The sequence below is a fragment of the Taeniopygia guttata genome, chromosome 6, assembly GCF_048771995.1.
Source record: "Taeniopygia guttata chromosome 6, bTaeGut7.mat, whole genome shotgun sequence".
Taxonomy (NCBI): Eukaryota; Metazoa; Chordata; class Aves; order Passeriformes; family Estrildidae; genus Taeniopygia; species Taeniopygia guttata.
This window is the reverse complement of record NC_133031.1, coordinates 10,557,199-10,574,876: the sequence shown is the minus strand read 5'-3', so window position 1 is coordinate 10,574,876 and position 17,678 is coordinate 10,557,199. Positions and strand designations below refer to the sequence as shown.

Sequence of the window (17,678 nt, the reverse complement as noted above, 5' to 3'; positions counted from 1 at the left end):
TCCAGCCCCATGTCCAATAAAAAGACAAATTCCACTAAGCTTCTCAGAACTTTGACAAGGAATATCCTGCACATGTCCAAGAAAGGCAGTTCTGCAGCCTCTCACAGCAATGTGTCACAAGTACATCACCATTCTAATTTTTTTTTTTTTTAATCCAGTAAGAAATTACCTTGCTGTAACTTGCAACTACTAATTTACCAACCTTTCAACATACACTCCTGGGAAGACTGTAGCTCCACCTTCTCTGAAGATAACAAACATCATTCCTCAGGCTTCTGCAGGCTGAGCAAACACACCTGGTGCATGGCAGCCCCTCTCCTGCAGGCCACACCATGGCATCAGTCTCCCTCTTGGAAGACCAAGCCTGCAGCTGCTGGCTGTGATTTCTCTTCCAATCCAGCCGACACTGAGCCAAAACCAAAGGGCTTTCAGCTTGATCCCACTGGTGTCCCATCAGCTGCAGACCAGAGCAACCATGTGTAACCTAAGCATGAAAGTCTTCAAATACCTGATATGATGGGTTTCATGTTGTTGATTGGTGTTTTTTTATTTGTTTGGGGTTTTGTTAGGTTAGGTTTCTGAGATCGGGACACTAACATAACCTGCTACATGGAATATCATAAAAATGAAAGGCACAGACCCACCCATTATCTCACTGCTCTTTCAGACAGGTGAACAAATAACAGCTTCACAGCAAACCAACAGCAGACACAGAGCATATCCTCCATTCCCCAGGCCCTCAGCTCCAACACCATGTTAATTTAGTGCCAAAATAATTTTGTTGCTTGCCACGGCAGATTAAGGGAAGTGTTTTTATGAAGATCTATGCAAACATTCTGCAAGGTAAGCATGTGTGGGCGGAAGCAGTATTAACTCAGATATGTGAGTTAACTTACAGTGACTCCAGCAGCTGTGCTCTTTTTCAGCTAAGGCAAGAAATTGGGTGTTGGTGATAAACTTTTACCCAGAGATGTGCATTTATTAATTTGCCCTGAATCTCAACACAGGGCCTTTACCATCACAGACTACTGGCAGTTCCCAAATTGGCAGAAATACCTAAGTAAAATACATTATATGTGCATTTATAGTTCTTTTCTCATTTCTAGTCAATATCCACACTGATCTCAGTAGGAAAATGATGAAACTATTTGAACTACACACAAACCCATTACAGAAGTACAGACTGGAACAGAAACAAAAATGTGTGGTGGTTTTTTACATCAATTACCTTCATATATTCACAACAGCAGCTGCATCCACTGCATACTGCTTTGTGTTAATCAACTTTCTTTTTAAACCAACAACACACACATTTTAAATTACAGAATGAGGAGCAGTAAACTGAGAAAACACTGAGAAGAATTCAGCAAAAGAGTACCTAAGGTGATTAAGTAATTTATTTTTACTCTATATGGTCTTAATCAGAAAATGAGATTCAATGTCAATGTTTCATTTTTGCTATTATCATCAGATTTTATTGATCTTAGGGTAAACTCAATCTTAACAATAAGTTTATGTACAGATTTTAACCAGACAGGACTAGATTCCACATGTTCAGGCTGAAGTGAAGGAAAGTTCTCCAACCTGTACCAGAGACACAAAAGACTCCCTGCACTGAAACAGAACAAATCAGTTGGAGGATCCCTCCAGTTTTGGGGAGCTCAGGGATGCAGTAGCAGCAATTCTCAGAAAGAATTTTCAACAGCAAGATACTCTCCTCGAGAGTTTCATTTTAACTAAAACAACTGCAGAGGACTCTTCAATTCAGCATGTGATGGCTTTTATTTGTGGGAGGAGGGAGGGGAATAAAAGGAATTCCTTTGACAAGAGAGCTGCAAACCACAACCAGGATCATTTTACTTTTTTAGCTACAAAGAGATTATATGCCACGAAGAAAAATCCCATGATCTAACAGCTTTTACAAATAATACCACTCTAGCCAGTTGCCAGAGAAGATATTTTTGCAGCTGATTTGCTTTGTACATTTCACAGCGTTTGATACACAGTATTCATCATTTAAACTCTGATGAATGTGGTATCTCATGCCCTTGCTTAGTCTTCCCATGGACAAAGCTTTACTTAGCTCTTGAACTAAATCTAAAGTCGTTATTTATCTCATGTTTGTGATAATATACTGAAAGTAAAGGAAAAAAAATTCACCAGTTATGGACTCCTGATTGGCAGAATGATTTACAACCTGAATTAAAAGCAGAGGGAAAACCACAACACCCCAAACAGCACAACACAACATGCTCAGAGTTTCAAATTGAGATGTCCTGCTTAGTTTCTTTTACCTGAAAAGATTTATGCAGCCCCAAAGAAGTACACAAGACATGCTAATGACCCTGCAGGAACAGTAGGTACCAGCTGACGTTGCTGTAACAACTACAATAAATATTCTACGAAACATTCTGTTCTGAAGTCAACTTGAAACTTTAAATACAGCTCTATTATTAAAAAGCCTTAATGATATTCTCCTGCAGATTGGTGGGGTTTTTTTGGTTTTTTGTTTGTTTTTTTTTTTTTTAATGGTGAAAGCTTAAAGAAGTGTGCACTAAGTACCCAACCATTGTTCTGGCAAGGAACAACTGAGTACTGCTGCAGTGTAAACGTGAAATGGAAATTACATGATCTATAAAATACGTTACTTCAAATCGCTATTTTGTATCGGAAAATAAAGAGAAGAGAAAGGAAAGTAAGCAAAACACAAAAATCAGCACCTCCACGAAAAAAAGCAAATATTTACCTAGAATTTACCTAATACTCTAAATACAAGCAACAACTTGAAAAATGAGAAGGCAATAAGCGCTTCAGATAATTAACCTTCTAGCTCTCAAGGAACTATCTGAAGCACAATAGTCTGAAGTCCTTATAACCACTGTTACAGCGAAGCAGAATTACACAGCGCCACGAAGCTCTCTAAAAATAGCTGCAAACCCGGCTCCGTGCTACCAGCGGCTGCGCACCGGCAGGCAGGGCAGGGCAGAGCCCGGAGCGCGGCCCGTGAGGGGCGGCGGGCGCGGGCCCCTCCCGGCGCTGGAATGCGGAGCCGTAACCCGAGCCGCCCGCCCCTCCTCCCGCACCCAGCCTCAAAATGGCATCCCGGCTTGGTCTGCCGGCAACCCGCCCCGCCGGGCCCTCCTGGAGCAGGCAGCACAAGGAAAAGCCTTTCTCGGGCTCCGGCAGCCGAGGGAAGCGCCGCTGCCCGGCCTCCTTCGGGCCACCTCTGCCATCACTCACAACTCACCCGAACTGCCTTAACACGAGCCCGTCTCACTCGGGAACAAGGAACTGGTAAGAACGGCTCGTCCATTGCAAAGGCCTCGCACCTCAAAGGCAACGCATTCATGTAGATCCAGCGAGACAGATTTCTGCAATGAGGTCAATTGCCCCTTCCTCAAATGAAAGGGACAATTTTGTTGTGAATTCACTTAACTTTCCAAACTATAGGCACATAGTTTATTTAGGATTCTACAACACTACAATGTTTTAAGTTTCAGGTCGATTACATACAAGCACAGAAATTAGTAAATTACACCTCAAAAGAAGTGTGAGGTGATCTTACAGATAACCTGGCTCCATCTATTTTCTCTAAAAGTGAGTAGTTTTGTACCATGAAAAAAGGCTGTTTGTGATTTGGAATAAGTATTTTGCTGTAAACAAAATGGACAAGAATTTTACCATTTTGAACATACTGAAATTACTAAGATGACATTATGCTACCAGATAGCAGAGACTTGGAAAAAATAATCATTCCAGTGACAGCACATGTAAGGAGAGAAAGAGAAACATTTTCCTAGTAATAGTAATTTTACTAATTAAGCACACTACCAAATGTTCTGTCAGGAACTGAGGAGAAAGCTCTGCATGTATCTCAGGAGGGTGCAAGTCTTTCAGCCGTCAGCGGAACCAGAGGCTCACACTGAGTCTCTGGTATGACTCCCATAGGAGGGGCTTTGCACTTTTGCTGGCTGAACTAAATCTTACACCGCAGAGCACTGCTAAGGATGGTAATTCTGCAGCTCTACCAAGAAGAGACCTTTGGTCGCTGTACACTTGATTGGTAGAGTCCCTCTGTTCATGTAAAAAACATATCTCCCCAGCAACAGGCTGCCAGAAACACTATTGTTACAATGTTTTAGGCCTGGATCTTAAGTCAAAACCAGAAATTCAGAGCTCAATGATTTTTATACAGGATTCCTTCACTCACGTGGTTTCCCCTGTATTGGTTCACAGCTACAAAATAGGAAGAATTCAAAATGCTAAGAGACATTGACTTAAAGCACTGTCTCTATGGTAAAACCCTAGAATCTAATGAGGAATGCCAAATACCACTGTGATGAGAGCTTCCAAAAGACTTTAAATCTGAAAAAAGAAAATAGAGTAGGCAGGATAATGAAAATAATCACTCTTATTGATATACTAATACACCTATCAAAAATCCCCACTATCAATAAATGTTATTGCAGGTCAAGGATCAGAAGCACTAACAACTGGCTACGTCTATAATTCTAGGCAAAGTAAGCATAGAATTTATTATTGTAATGTATGAGAACAAAAACCCTACTCAGGGGCCTTTGTTACAGAGTATGAGCACTTTAAAGAATTTGTTTACTGCAAACAGACTTATATTTGCAGGACTGCTTTTTACAGAAGGGAAAATACAGTCAATTTTGCTTCTGTGTATCATACATGATAGCATTTTGTATCTTAGATAATGTAAAACTTGGACTTTTAAATTTTTCCCCAAAGGAACATCTCCTTTCTGTTAGCATTCTACAAAATTTTATTTTCAATTTGTAATTTCTATCAGATAATCAAAATTAGAAGTATTTTCTATTTTAACCAGAATTTCTCTATTAACTTAAGGTAACAGAAAATGTCATACATATAACAAATAAACAGCTATTTTTCTTTTAAAATATATTTAATAAAGCTTACTCATTGAAATAAAATTTATTCAAATTGTTGGTTAGCAGTGGAAGAGCAAGTATGTTTACATATTAGAATTGCAACTCAAAACACCATAACATGATTACTTGACAGCTATTAAATGCCCTGCAAGAAGTTATTAGTGTTGATTCTCTTCCAGAAGGCCAATATAACAGTTCCACCCTTAGCATCCTCCCTGTAGTTTTACTTTGTTGTGTCTTTTTTAACATAAACTTTCCCGTCACTCCCACAGGTCGTGTTTTGGTCTCAAGACCTATTATTGGGATATTTCACACAACTACGTATATAGAAAATTAAGCCAGTGCTAAAACTACAAAGTAATCCTAAAGGTTTCAACAGGGGTTAAAGCTACTGTGCTAAAAATAACAAGATGTATGCATATTTTACCAAGGATTCTGTTTTCCAAAAGAGCAGACAGAAAACACCACAGTGATGTTTTACAAGGACATTCACAAATACCTTCAAGTACTTCAGTACAGGTTTCATGCCAGCAAAGATTACAAGCAGTCACTGTGGGAGGGAGAGGGAACCAAGGAGAAAAACAAAACCAACCAAAAATCCAAACTCACGCGGCCATTGCAAATTAATTTTAACAAATGAAAAGTAACATCAGGAAATATACTGCTTATAACAGTTTTAGTATTTCCCCAGTCACAGTCTTTGAAAACTATAGACCACATATCACAGAAACATACAGACATGTTGAAATGGTAGTGAAGAAGAGACACAAAGATAACAGAAAGTACTGTTACAAAGCACTTTGGAAGTGGAAAATGTCCTTTAACTTCTTTTTGTACTTCTCTTGGAAGTACTCCTGTACTCCTCAGGAGTAACACAGAACCTGAGAGATGTCATTCTAAACAAAATGTCCTTTTGAACACACTTGCCTTCCTTTGAGAAACATGACTGTGAACATTACTAGCTGCTCTAGCAAGTGCCACTGTATTCACTGACCTCTCTAACATACCATGGACAAGCACTGAGCTCTAACTGTGTGCCTGGCCAAAGGAAGCTGTGCCAGTCACTGCTTCCAGGAGAAGAGAATCTTCTGAAAGATGTATCCAAATTAATGGTTTAAAAAAAGTAACTTTAAAGTACACATTTATAAACTTGCATTCTAAGTTAAAATTAAAAACTCAACAGTATTGGCAAATTTCTTTGCATGAGACTTAAATATTTCTTAGTATACATTTCTAGTATACCTTCCAAAAGCACAAATCGTGGATGATACTACTTCCTGCTGAAGAGAAAACTCAGTGCAGAAGAATAGCATTTGTCAAATCCAGCATTTTCAAAAAAGAAGTGAATTTGCAACAAGCAATTTAAGCAGAATCTGTTTTTTACTACAGTGTAATGGGTTCCGTAGGTGAAGCGTGTACTGCAGACATACTAATATATAAATGTGTGGCTGCATCAGTACTCCTATGAGCCTGTCAGACATTTCATCACTGTATTTTTAGATTATTCTCTCATACCAATTGCACTGTTAGAGTGGCATTTAATTCCATTGTGTTCATTGTCAAAAACTTAATCTTCTGCTTCAACTACAGCAGTTCTTTGAAAAAATACATTTTTAGAGACTGTAGTTAATTCTCAAATATATTTTCCCAGTCATAGCCATGAGCCAGCTTAGTGTAATACAGAAAAGAGCACCCACATTTCACTTTCTAGATGCTATGTCACCTCATGCTCCTTTTGACCAACTCTAAAAATCCTTGGATTTGGGAATAGCGCACCTGTTTTTATATCTGAGCCTGCTATACAAAGATTTTATTGTGCTTTCTCTCTGTTCTAATAAAGCCTGGATTAATGAGGAGAACAGAAGAAAAATCTTGGCTGAATTGATCTACTCTGCCCTGGCAGTGATGCCAAACACACATTTGTGGTATTTCTAGTTCTTAAACTCAGGTGACTCTTTCATCTCAAATTTTTCTCTTCATTCAGGGAAAAAAAACAAGTAATCACACATCAAAAAAATTGCATAATGAGCAACAGACATAGGAAAGCCTGGTTTTCTACAGATTTGTTCTATTTTGGTCTATATCTTTTCCCAGTGTAATTGCTCCAGCTCACTATATATCCTGTATGATTTCACTCTCCTTAGCAATAGATCCATTTCCCCACTCACACACATATTCCTCTGACCACAGTTGTCTCTCCCTTCCCTCCCATATCCTCTGGTGCCAAACAGCGTCTTGCTGGCTGGACAGTAATGTGCATATTGACCTCCCTCTTACCAGGCAGAACAAGTTTACCGAACACTTCTGATTGTAACATCCTTCACCTCTGGGGACATTAACACAGCTCAAGACCTTTGAAACAAACAGCGTGACATCCACTCCATAATCTGACTAGACATCTAATCTTCAAACCTGCTGATACATGAAGCTTGTCTTTGAAGTTCTAGGTGTTAGGAGTTTGCCAAACTCCAAAACTTTACAGACTACATCAGAGGCAGAAAAATTTAACAGAACTACAAAACAAAGGACTCAACTGCAAAAGAGCAAAGACAAACATGGGGATGGGAAGGTAAAGATTCTAACCAATTAATTTTTGCTTTGTGGAGTGAGAATATAGTCAATATACACTAAGAAGTTACACAGGATCACCAACATTCAAGCTAATTAAAAAAAAAAAACCCAACAAAAAAAAGGCACTCCAAATTGGGTAACATTCCCAAACAGCAGACTTACCCACAAGCACGTTACAGCACAACTAAACTGGGCCTGGAAGGGGCACTCTTGTTCTCTATGCTAACAGTAACACTTGGTCTGCCCCCACAACCGCAGCTAGACTGGCAAGAAGTGAAGCCTACTGAAAAAAATTTTAAAAAGAAGGCAAAAAACGGTAATGGGCTCTCAGCCAGTTTAGATTCCTACAGCACCAGAGCAGTGCCAGCCAGTGCTGCTGCAAAGGAAGAGGGAAGGACGCACCAGGGTGGCGTGAGCAAGGAGTAGAACTGGCCCTTCGAGTGTACCCGGCTGCTTAGGCTGCTTATCTGCAGCACAGAACTGCCCTCTCCATCTGGCAGTTAATTATTCATCCAGCAGACATCAATGGAAGTCTACCTGGCTACACTGCTCCAGTCCTTAGGAAATTATATGATCAATCTTTCCACACTAGGCAAAATAAACTACCTGAACAGAAAATGTTTAAGATAAGGCAGATACAAAAAAACATGTTACTTCACGTTTGATGGCAGTTTCGTTGAAGCAAACCTAACAAATGTGTCAACGAAGGCAGATGGGTGCCAGTGCAACACAGAAAAAAGCTGTAGGCGTTACAGACACTACTAAGTGCAACAGCAGAGGAGCTGACGTGCCTGGCTGTGTGTGGGTGTGATAAAAGGCCTCTGAATTTGCCGCCTGCTCTGTGGCAGATGTCTGGCCCAGCACTCTGCCTGTGACACCGCCTGCTATCAGACCAGTCAGGAGCTAAGGGAGAACAGAGTCCTCCCTGGCTTCGTGCAAAATCCTGGGCAGTTCCTGACCTCCAACCAGGCACAAGTGACTGCGCTATTGCTATCAGTGCACACATCCATCAGCAAATCCGTGTGATAGCAAATCTGCACCGCACTTTCATCCCCAGCCACATATTCTGCCAGTGACTTTTCAACTGAAATATTTGCTGTGAGGAAGGAAAGAAACGCCCCATTTTAGCATCCTTGTAAACCTGCCATTCCCTTACACTGTGCAGAAAAAAAGTAGTGGTGAAACACTATTCATCAGTTTCTTAATTTCATTTAAGGTTTGATAGATTACCATCACAATCTCTCTCCACTGTTTCTCTTTCCTTAAGTGAAGAGGCTCAAGTCTATTTAGTACTGCACTTATTTGTACTGCTGGAAGAAGGAAAAATCAAACAGAACAAAAAATATTACCTTCTCATTTTAATGGGGACTGTTGAAATTGTATTACCAAAAGGATGTAACCTGTATGTCCACATATAATGAACTTTACAGCTGTATAATCACATTTTTTAAATACTTAACTGTATAGAATGCTGCTTCAAAATTGGCTTAAATTCATTTAAGTCTGTACAGATTGTAAGAAGGGAAGTGCTGGCCCCTCCTCTCCTCTTACTCCACATAAGGTACCACAGTGAGCTGGAAATACCAAAAACCTCGGGGTTTTTATGCGGTTAGTTTTCAGTTAAATTAGCAAACAAATCCAACCTTTTACGTGGCCACAAGTACAAAAGTGACAGTGCAAACACAAAAAAAGAGAAGAGAGGAAAAAAAATTCAACACCATAGGCAGATATGTTCTATCTAAAGTAGGAGCTTCAAAACAAAGATCTTGCCAAGTGTTAACACCTCATTTAGAGCCTATTACTGCTTTTGCCTCTGTTTGAATTAAATTACATTGCACTTACTGTACCTCATCCAGTATTTTATCATTCAGGCATTCAATACTGCTCAAGCCAGTTTACAGTACCTGTATCAGCTACAAATTTCACCACACCATCCACTCCCCTTCCACACTATTTCCAGACACACAGAATAAAACAGCCCTTGTTGATTGCTTCCAGTGAGGCTGTTACCACCCCTCTGCCCCGGGGCACCTGCCCAATCCTTCCTGGGAGCCCAGAACCGACCAGGGCCTTCCAGATGCATCTCACCAGTGCTGAACTGAAGGGCATCATCATCTCCTCGAGCCTGCCCACAACACTCACCCTTGGACAGCCCAGGAGGCACCTCCCCAGGTGCAGGGCTTTGCATTTCCCTTTGTAGAGCTTCATGAGGTTCCTCTCTGCTCACTTCTCCAGTCCATCCTGATCCCTGCAAGGGGCTGCACAACCACCTAGCCCACCAAACTACTCCTCCCAGTTCTGTATTGTCTGCAAACTTCTGAGGGTGTGCTCTGTCCCATTATCCATGAATGTACACTTGGTTACACTGTACCAGAAATCCAGCTCGACCCCTGGATCACACTGCTAGTGATTGGTGCTGCTGATCACAACTCCTTGAACCTGATAGCTCATCCAATTTTCAGTCTCACTGTCCATCTGTCCAGTCTGTACTTCCATCACTTTGTTGATGAAGATGTTACAAGTGACACTGCCACTACCCTAAGGAATTCAAGGTAAACAATACCCATTGCTCCCCACTCGTTCACTGAGAAAGCTTCCTGCAGGCACCTACCAACATCACCCATGCTGACCTGCTGCGAGGCCTGACCCACACCTCTCAACTGACTCCTCATTCACCCAAAAGGAAGAACTTCAGGAATCTCCATGGCAGTCCCACAACAAAAATCCCCACAACACAGTGTATCCCTCACCATCCTAGCCTGTCCTTCCTGGAGAGCCCGTTAGGAGCCCTTGCAGCATGACAGCCATGTCAGCTATCTCACCCCATCTCTGATCAAAACAGCATGTGATGCCACAGCACACAGACCCTCCAATTTCTCCTGTTTGTGCCCAATCTTTTCCACAACATATCAAAAATAGTGAAATCCTAATAAAATAATCAGCTTAGGTTTAAGTTTTAGAAACTTCATACTGGCTACACTTTTAATAGCCCGGAACCTCACTGCACACTATAACAAAATTACAGATGCTAGAGAGAAAAATCAACAGTGATAGTGGAGTAATGTATGGATGGATAGCTATGGGAAGAGGTGCTTTGCAGTTATATACAGAGCAAGGAGATTAAGAGCTCTGTCACACCTGTCCCAGGTAGAAGAGAGCTCAGGGCTCAAACTCAGCAAGTCTTTCTCACCATGCCACTGCTCCCCTGCCCACACTCCCTGTTACCTGAACCTGAAGTCCCACTCCTGCTCTTTCAAATGCTCAGGAGACCCTGGGATCTGTATTCACAGCACACCCACAGCTTCTCTCTCAGTCAAAGTAACCCGAAGGAGATTTATTTTACCTTCAGTTAGTCTAAGTACACACAGTAAAAAAATATCTTCCAGTAAACAATTACTTCTTCCAAAAGCAGAAACAGTTTGAGATCAAGATTTGAAATCATTAAAAACTGACATTTCTCTTACATAACCTCAAACTTTTAAATTTTGGTAAAAAGCCTTTGAAGCAAGAGTCCCTTCTTGGGACAAAGCAAAAAGAATATTTAAGGCTTTTTTATTAACTAAATCACCCTTCACATCAGCACTCAAACCAATGCTTTCTCAAATACCAATTTTCTACCATATGAAAATCTTAGTACTAACTGGTAACTAATGAATACCAACATTGTCAAAAAGTACAAAGACAAAAAAGAACACAAAAGTAAAATTACACATCTTTATAACCTGCTTAGTAGAGACCTTTTCTAACTATAATTGTTTCATGTGTTATGGATATATACTGAAATGGATTGAATGTGCTTTACAGACTCAGGTAGCTCCTGGCTATTGGGATGTAGGAAGAAGCTTCCACAGAGTGGTGTAATTTCACAGCTGTCTGCTAGACTGTCTTATGTGTTCCTCTGGAGCAATACTGCTGGCCATGATGGGAGCAAAACACTTGAAGCACTTGTAACATTCTTTTCTCCTTTCATATAGTTTTTAGTTGGTTACTTTTCCTGTAACCGACTTCTCCTCTGAAATTAAGTCAGCAGAAATTAAAAGATAAAGAACAACCAAGCAAGAAAATCACAGAATTTCATTGCAGCAAAAAATTACACACACTACAGATGCTTTAGGACAAAGAAGGAAATTCTTACATCAGCTCTTCCCTCTACCTCTATTCTCCAGGCTCCTAAGACTATTACTGACAGTATTAGAAAGATGTAAATATTATACAACAGCATTTGAAGCTTTGAGAAAAACTTGAGTAATGCCATTTCTGCAACAGAACCACTGGCTAAGGAATGCACAGCTGCTGAGCAGATGTATAATTTCAGCATTTAGATTCCATTATTTCAAGGGGGATTTTTTTTTTTCTCCACGTTTTCAGATTTTCTATTTCCATCTGGTTTTTGACCTCCTTCAGCTTAGTCCACTCTCTTCTGTTTTAGTTCATTACACCAAAATAATTTTCTAAATTAGAAACATCTCTACATTTAAAAACTTGTGAATTTAAAGAGAGGTGGGGGAGTGAAACAGGGCCAGGGACAGAACAAAACCAGACAGTTCAACAGAGGTTTGGGTTTGAATAAAAACTGTCCTGTCTGGATCGGGATTGATTTTGCAGTTCCTGGTCTAACCCAAATTGGCGAGCCTCTAACTGCATTCCTTCCGTGAAATTTTAAGAGCAGGAAACTGAAGAATATCAGCTATATGGGAATGTTTCTAGACTTTGCCAGAGCCCTCTGCCATAAATTTCTGAGTATAACAACACTCCAGGTTATGATTCTTTTTAGAGTTATGATCAATTATAGTTATAAGTGTAAAAAAAATTAACTCACCATGTACTAAAAGAGCTTTAAAAAACATATAAAGATTAGTGCAAACCAGTGAGTGGTTGTTAAATCAATTCAGTAAATAATTTATTATTATTATTATATTATTATATATGATTAATTATATTATTGTGCAAGAGTAGTAAAATATTAAAAATATATATACTGAGACAGCATTGTTTAGAAAAATTTCTATTAATCTAAGTCAAGTAGAGGACTAGGGCATAGAATATTGTCTTTCAAACTTCAGTCCACACTACATGTTTTCAAGATGAATTATCCCTGGTACAACCACTGATTCAAATGTGACAGATTGGCCATAAAACCTATCCAATTTTCCATTTAATTTTAGGCTCAGAATAATAATTTGCCTGGGTGTGGAAGGGCACAATCTTCAATCCTAACGAATGGCATACACATCAGAATATTCTACAGGAAACTTTCTATAGAATATTTTCACAAAGAAGAAAAGGAAAAATATTATAAACTAGTACATATGTAAGATAAAATTATAAAAATACATCTATACTTTAAAACAAAATCCCATGTGTTTATTTGGTGAGATTTATTGTTTGCTTTGAGAGGAGACATTCAAACCAAGTTAAAAAAAGAAAATCTTTAAAGTGACACTTCCCGTATCTTCTATCTTCAGGGACATTTCTGCTTAATACTTGGTACCACTACTGAATTTTTCATTAGTGCTAAAATCCCTTCAATAACCTGAACAGAAGATAGATTCAGTGCCCAAAAGAGGGAGTGAGGAGAACGGCTGCACCTCATTAGCTGGCAGTTCATCCCTGTGCCCTGTCCCAGTCCTGTGCTGTAATTAACTCTCAATTGTCCAAACCTGACAACTGCAAGGCCTGCTGCTTGCATAACACTGAGAAGGAAACAGGAGGGTTTCTAAATCTTCTCCAAGGCATTCTGTTAAAGATGATTTTCTCTTGCAGCCAGGAAGAGCACATTTTACCCAGCTTTGTGGTCTCCTCACTCACATTTCCAGTCAATGAGATTCACTGTTTTCTTCCAATAAATCCTTCTTTTTCTCATGCTACTGCCCAAGTTCTTTCATTCCCAAATATAAAGGGACAAGTAGATGATACATTTTTCATATTCACAGTATTTCATATATTCCATTATTCCTGCTGAACAATTCCTCCTAACCCTTCTGTTAAAGCTTCCTTTTCAAGCCCTCTATACCCATGCAAAAACACATGGAACAGTTCCTTTACCTGACCACTGCACTGTGAATTTCCAACTGAATACAGGATAGGAAAAAGACTGATTAATTTAGAAAATGTTATCTGAGCTTATTCACCACTTTCATATCTCTGACATTCTGACTCTGAGCACACAGTGTGCTCATTTGCACAAATCTCATGAGCAGAGTATCGATTCTCTGCATAAGTGAAATCTCTGATGACTGCAGTCCTCCAAAGTCATTTGAGCTCTGTCCACCGATTTCCAGTTAAATTTGGGATCAGGCTCTCACAGAGGAAGTACAAAGGCCTATGGTTCTAGGTGGGATTTTTTTTTCTGTAACAAGAAAAGAAAAGCAAAATTAAATCATTTCAACAGCTGCAGTGGTGAAAAGGAAATCGCTTCCACAAACCAGATCTATTTCCTGGTATGTAGCTTGTGAGACTTGGCTATTTCTCTAACTTATCCCTGCTACATCTGCTTGTATTTATCAACCAAAGCATGGAAGTACTGACAGTTTTCTCCTTAAGATGGTGAACTCAGGCAATATAGACACAAAGAAGTGCTAGTTGCTTCCACATTTTAATCTAATAAAGTTGACTGGAACCACACTGCAAAAATTTATGAGATATCAAATTTTTGTAACAAGCATTGCTGCTGTTACATGATGCAAATTAAGCTGCAATATTGCAGAGCTGAGTTAATAACACTGATTTTTTCCCTTTTTAATGCAAAGAAACTCATGACACTCGAATTACATTTAAACACACCACATTTCCCTCTGTATTTTGGGGAAACCTATTCTGAGGAAAAAATGACCACAAGAGCATTAGGCTGCATGTTGCAGGTTCATATTCTGTGAATTGTTACTACACAGATTTTTGTCTAATCAAAATATTTTAAAACATTCAGTTCCCACCTTCATGATACTCAGAGCACTTTCCCCTCCCCCGTGAGGAGTCACCGGTGACAGTGAGGTGATGGCAGGGACAGCTCCATCAGGGCAATCACCTTGACTGTAACTACAGGTGTCACTGCAGGAACTCAGAGCTGGTGACACACGTGACCTTCAATAAGGCTTTGCTGTGGCTTTTCCTTTCCTCCTGCTGATACAACCTATGAATATTATCACAATCATGAACCAGAGTTTATTTTCCTACCCTAACACTTGTTTTGAATTTTGCTAACCAGACTGCCATTAAACAGTACTAAACCTAACCGTAACGCCCCGAATTGAAACGAAACGAGATGGCAACTACAAGACACACTTTAGAAAAATGGCAAGAAAAAACCTCTCTGAATTATAAATCTGAAACAGAGTGACTATATTTCTCACACTGTTTGTGTACAGCTGAAACAATGGGGTCATAACCAGAAACCCATGTAAGGGTTCTGCTGTACCACAAGATGAATGAAGTTCTTGGTCTTCTCAATATATCAAATACACATCAACCTAAAACGCTTCAGTGTCCAACCTGCTACAGCGAATTTCAAAATATATATTGCAGACTAGTGGCATAATTGCTTTGTTTTACTTTGGAGGGAAATGGATATGAAATACACCTTATATGCTCTGTAAACATACCCAGCAAAATCCTGGGAAGCCAGTTCTCAGCAAAGTCCATCCTGGCAAGTTGGCAGCTTGTCCCCTGATTTCCTGGTCACTGGAGGGCCAGCTGTGTGTTCCATCAAGCTAAAACTCTTGGGATTTACATACTCGAAATACAAAGTACTACACAGATGTTTCTGGAGTAAATCCCTCACAAAATAGCTATTCCACAGATCTTCTCAATAAGAGCACCGAGATTGCTAAAATTACGCTTTCTGTACACAAGAAAAATGAGGTGACTGTTTCAAACTTCTACCCACTCCAAGTATCACCTAGTGTGGTCTCCTTTTTATTCTTAAAGGACACAATGTAGCAGGGCAAGTTTTACACTCTTTGCCAATTTAAAACATTTTAAAAAGTAACTACTTGCTGCCTGAGAGCAGCGAGCTCTCAACAGCTTTCACAGCAACCTTTAACAGAATGCAAGGAAACAAAGCAGAAAGAAATGATGTTTCCCCTTAAAGCACTAACCATCCTGGAAGGCACAAAAGAGACCACTGCTACTGGGGACCATCAGCACGGCTGTGGCAGGACAACTGCAGAGGGTTCTGCGGATCTTGTCCAAGAAAGGGAAAAGTAGAACCACTAAAGCAGCAGGGAAAGGAGAAACTTCTTGTCAGGCACATTCTGTGCCTGCCTCTAAGTCCTGCATTTTGGGAATACTAGCAAAGGAAACAAGGCTTCAAGTACTCCATCTGTACCCACGTATGACTCTGATGAGATATACTTTTAAATTGCTGAGTTCCTTCTGTCATTTATTTACAAATGACAGTAAGATAAGTGAAATTCCAGGCTCTGAAAATATGCCCTCTTTTTACTGAGGAACCAAGAAATACCTGATGATGTCCCAAGTATCCAGATAGGACACATCTCCAACTGATGCTTGAATTAAGAAAGGACAAACAAACATTTGTAACTTTCTCTGCCACATACTGACTGGTCTCTTTCATTCATCTGTGTTTTCCAGCAATTTCCCAAAGAAGCTACTGCAGCTCTGTATGTCAGACCTGGTATCCAGAAAAAGCTCACATATCATTTACATATTCCACCATATTCAGTATTTTTAATATGCATAACAATTTTCACCATGAGGATCTTGCAGAGCACTGTCTAAAACATTAGGCTTTGGGGTCCCACACACTGGTCCTAAGAAAGTCTATGCTCTAGCTACATACTGTTTTAGTAAACGTGTCTTTTAATCAGTGAATTCCAAGTAACAAGCTATTTCAACCCTGCAGTTTACCAAGAGCTTTCTGCTTTAACTTGAACAAAGGCTCGAACAGATAACTTCCAGAGGTCCCTTTCAAAACTAAATTACTTCACAATTAAGGGAAGAAAATAATTCAGATCCAGCCTGATCAGATCCTGCTGGAAGAGATCAGCCAGCAGGACATACTAAGGATTGGCAGCTGAATCTTGCAGGTGCATACGAAGACCTTTCATAAAATTTCAAACCACATCTCAAAGCCTACCGGGTAGCACTTGTCTATATAAATACACATAAAATACACAGCCCCTTGCACACACCCCAAAGAAAATGTGGTGAAAAACCTAAGAAAAAGATACAAAAGAATGAGACCAAAAGACAAATACATGGTCAGCAAGAGTTTTATCCCGGCTGCTACAAATGCCACAACCTGGAGTATTTCTAGCTGTAGACTGGGTAAATTATCAGACTACGAATTGCTCTTATGTTAACTTTTTTATTCCAGGATTAGGTTCTACTAAAAACCAAACAAACCCTTCAATTTGGGAGAGTCTTCCTTATCTACAAAAGCATCTTCTCTATCCCTGCAGATAACAGGCCTGAACAATCCCTAGCATGCTAACTTGATAAAAGAACTCAAACATAATTACTTCTAAGCAGAGAACAAAATATGTAAATGCGGAGGGCAATCAATTTACACTCGGAAAAATCGTCATACAACTTTACACAAAGTAACAGGCAACTGCTGAAAGGAAATACCACAGCTTACTACCATTCCCTGCTGCTGAATTCACTCTTAATTTTACCAAAACAACATCAGAGTGTGGTTGATTGAAAGGTGGTAAAAGGCCATTAGTGCTTTTGAACCCTTTTCAATAGATTTTGTAACCAGTTATGAAAACAGCGTAAATAATCGGTACTCAACAGCACAGTCTTTCACTACTAAGGTACGGGCAATTATTTGGGGTTATTATTTCCTCGGACTTTTTTTGCTTGACGTCGCTGAACGGCAAAAACCGATTTGGAAAGCAGGCGCCCAGCTTTGTTCAAGGCTCGCACAAAAGGAAGGCGAAGCACCTTATTCCTCGTACCCTTCCCACGACGACGGGCGCTGCCGCTCGCTCGGGCTGGGGCCGCTCGGCACCGGGCCCGACATTACAACACCGGGAAGGGAAGGGAAGGGAAGGGAAGGGAAGGGAAGGGAAGGGAAGGGAAGGGAAGGGAAGGGAAGGCAGGAGGGAGGGAGCGCCCGGTCGGCGAGCGCCGCGCCGGCCCTGCCCACGCAGGGACCCGCGGGCCCCGCGCGGCCCCCGCGTTGCCCACCCGGCCCGGCCGGCGGCGGGCAGCGCCCCCAGCGCCGCGGCG

General features: G+C 40.4%; 1 protein-coding gene across 2 annotated transcripts in view; it reads right to left on the bottom strand.

The window, feature by feature from the left end:
* BMPR1A (bone morphogenetic protein receptor type 1A) overlaps window positions 1-17,678 on the bottom strand; it is a 73,202-nt gene that overhangs the window by 55,104 nt on the left and 420 nt on the right. The window lies entirely within an intron of this gene.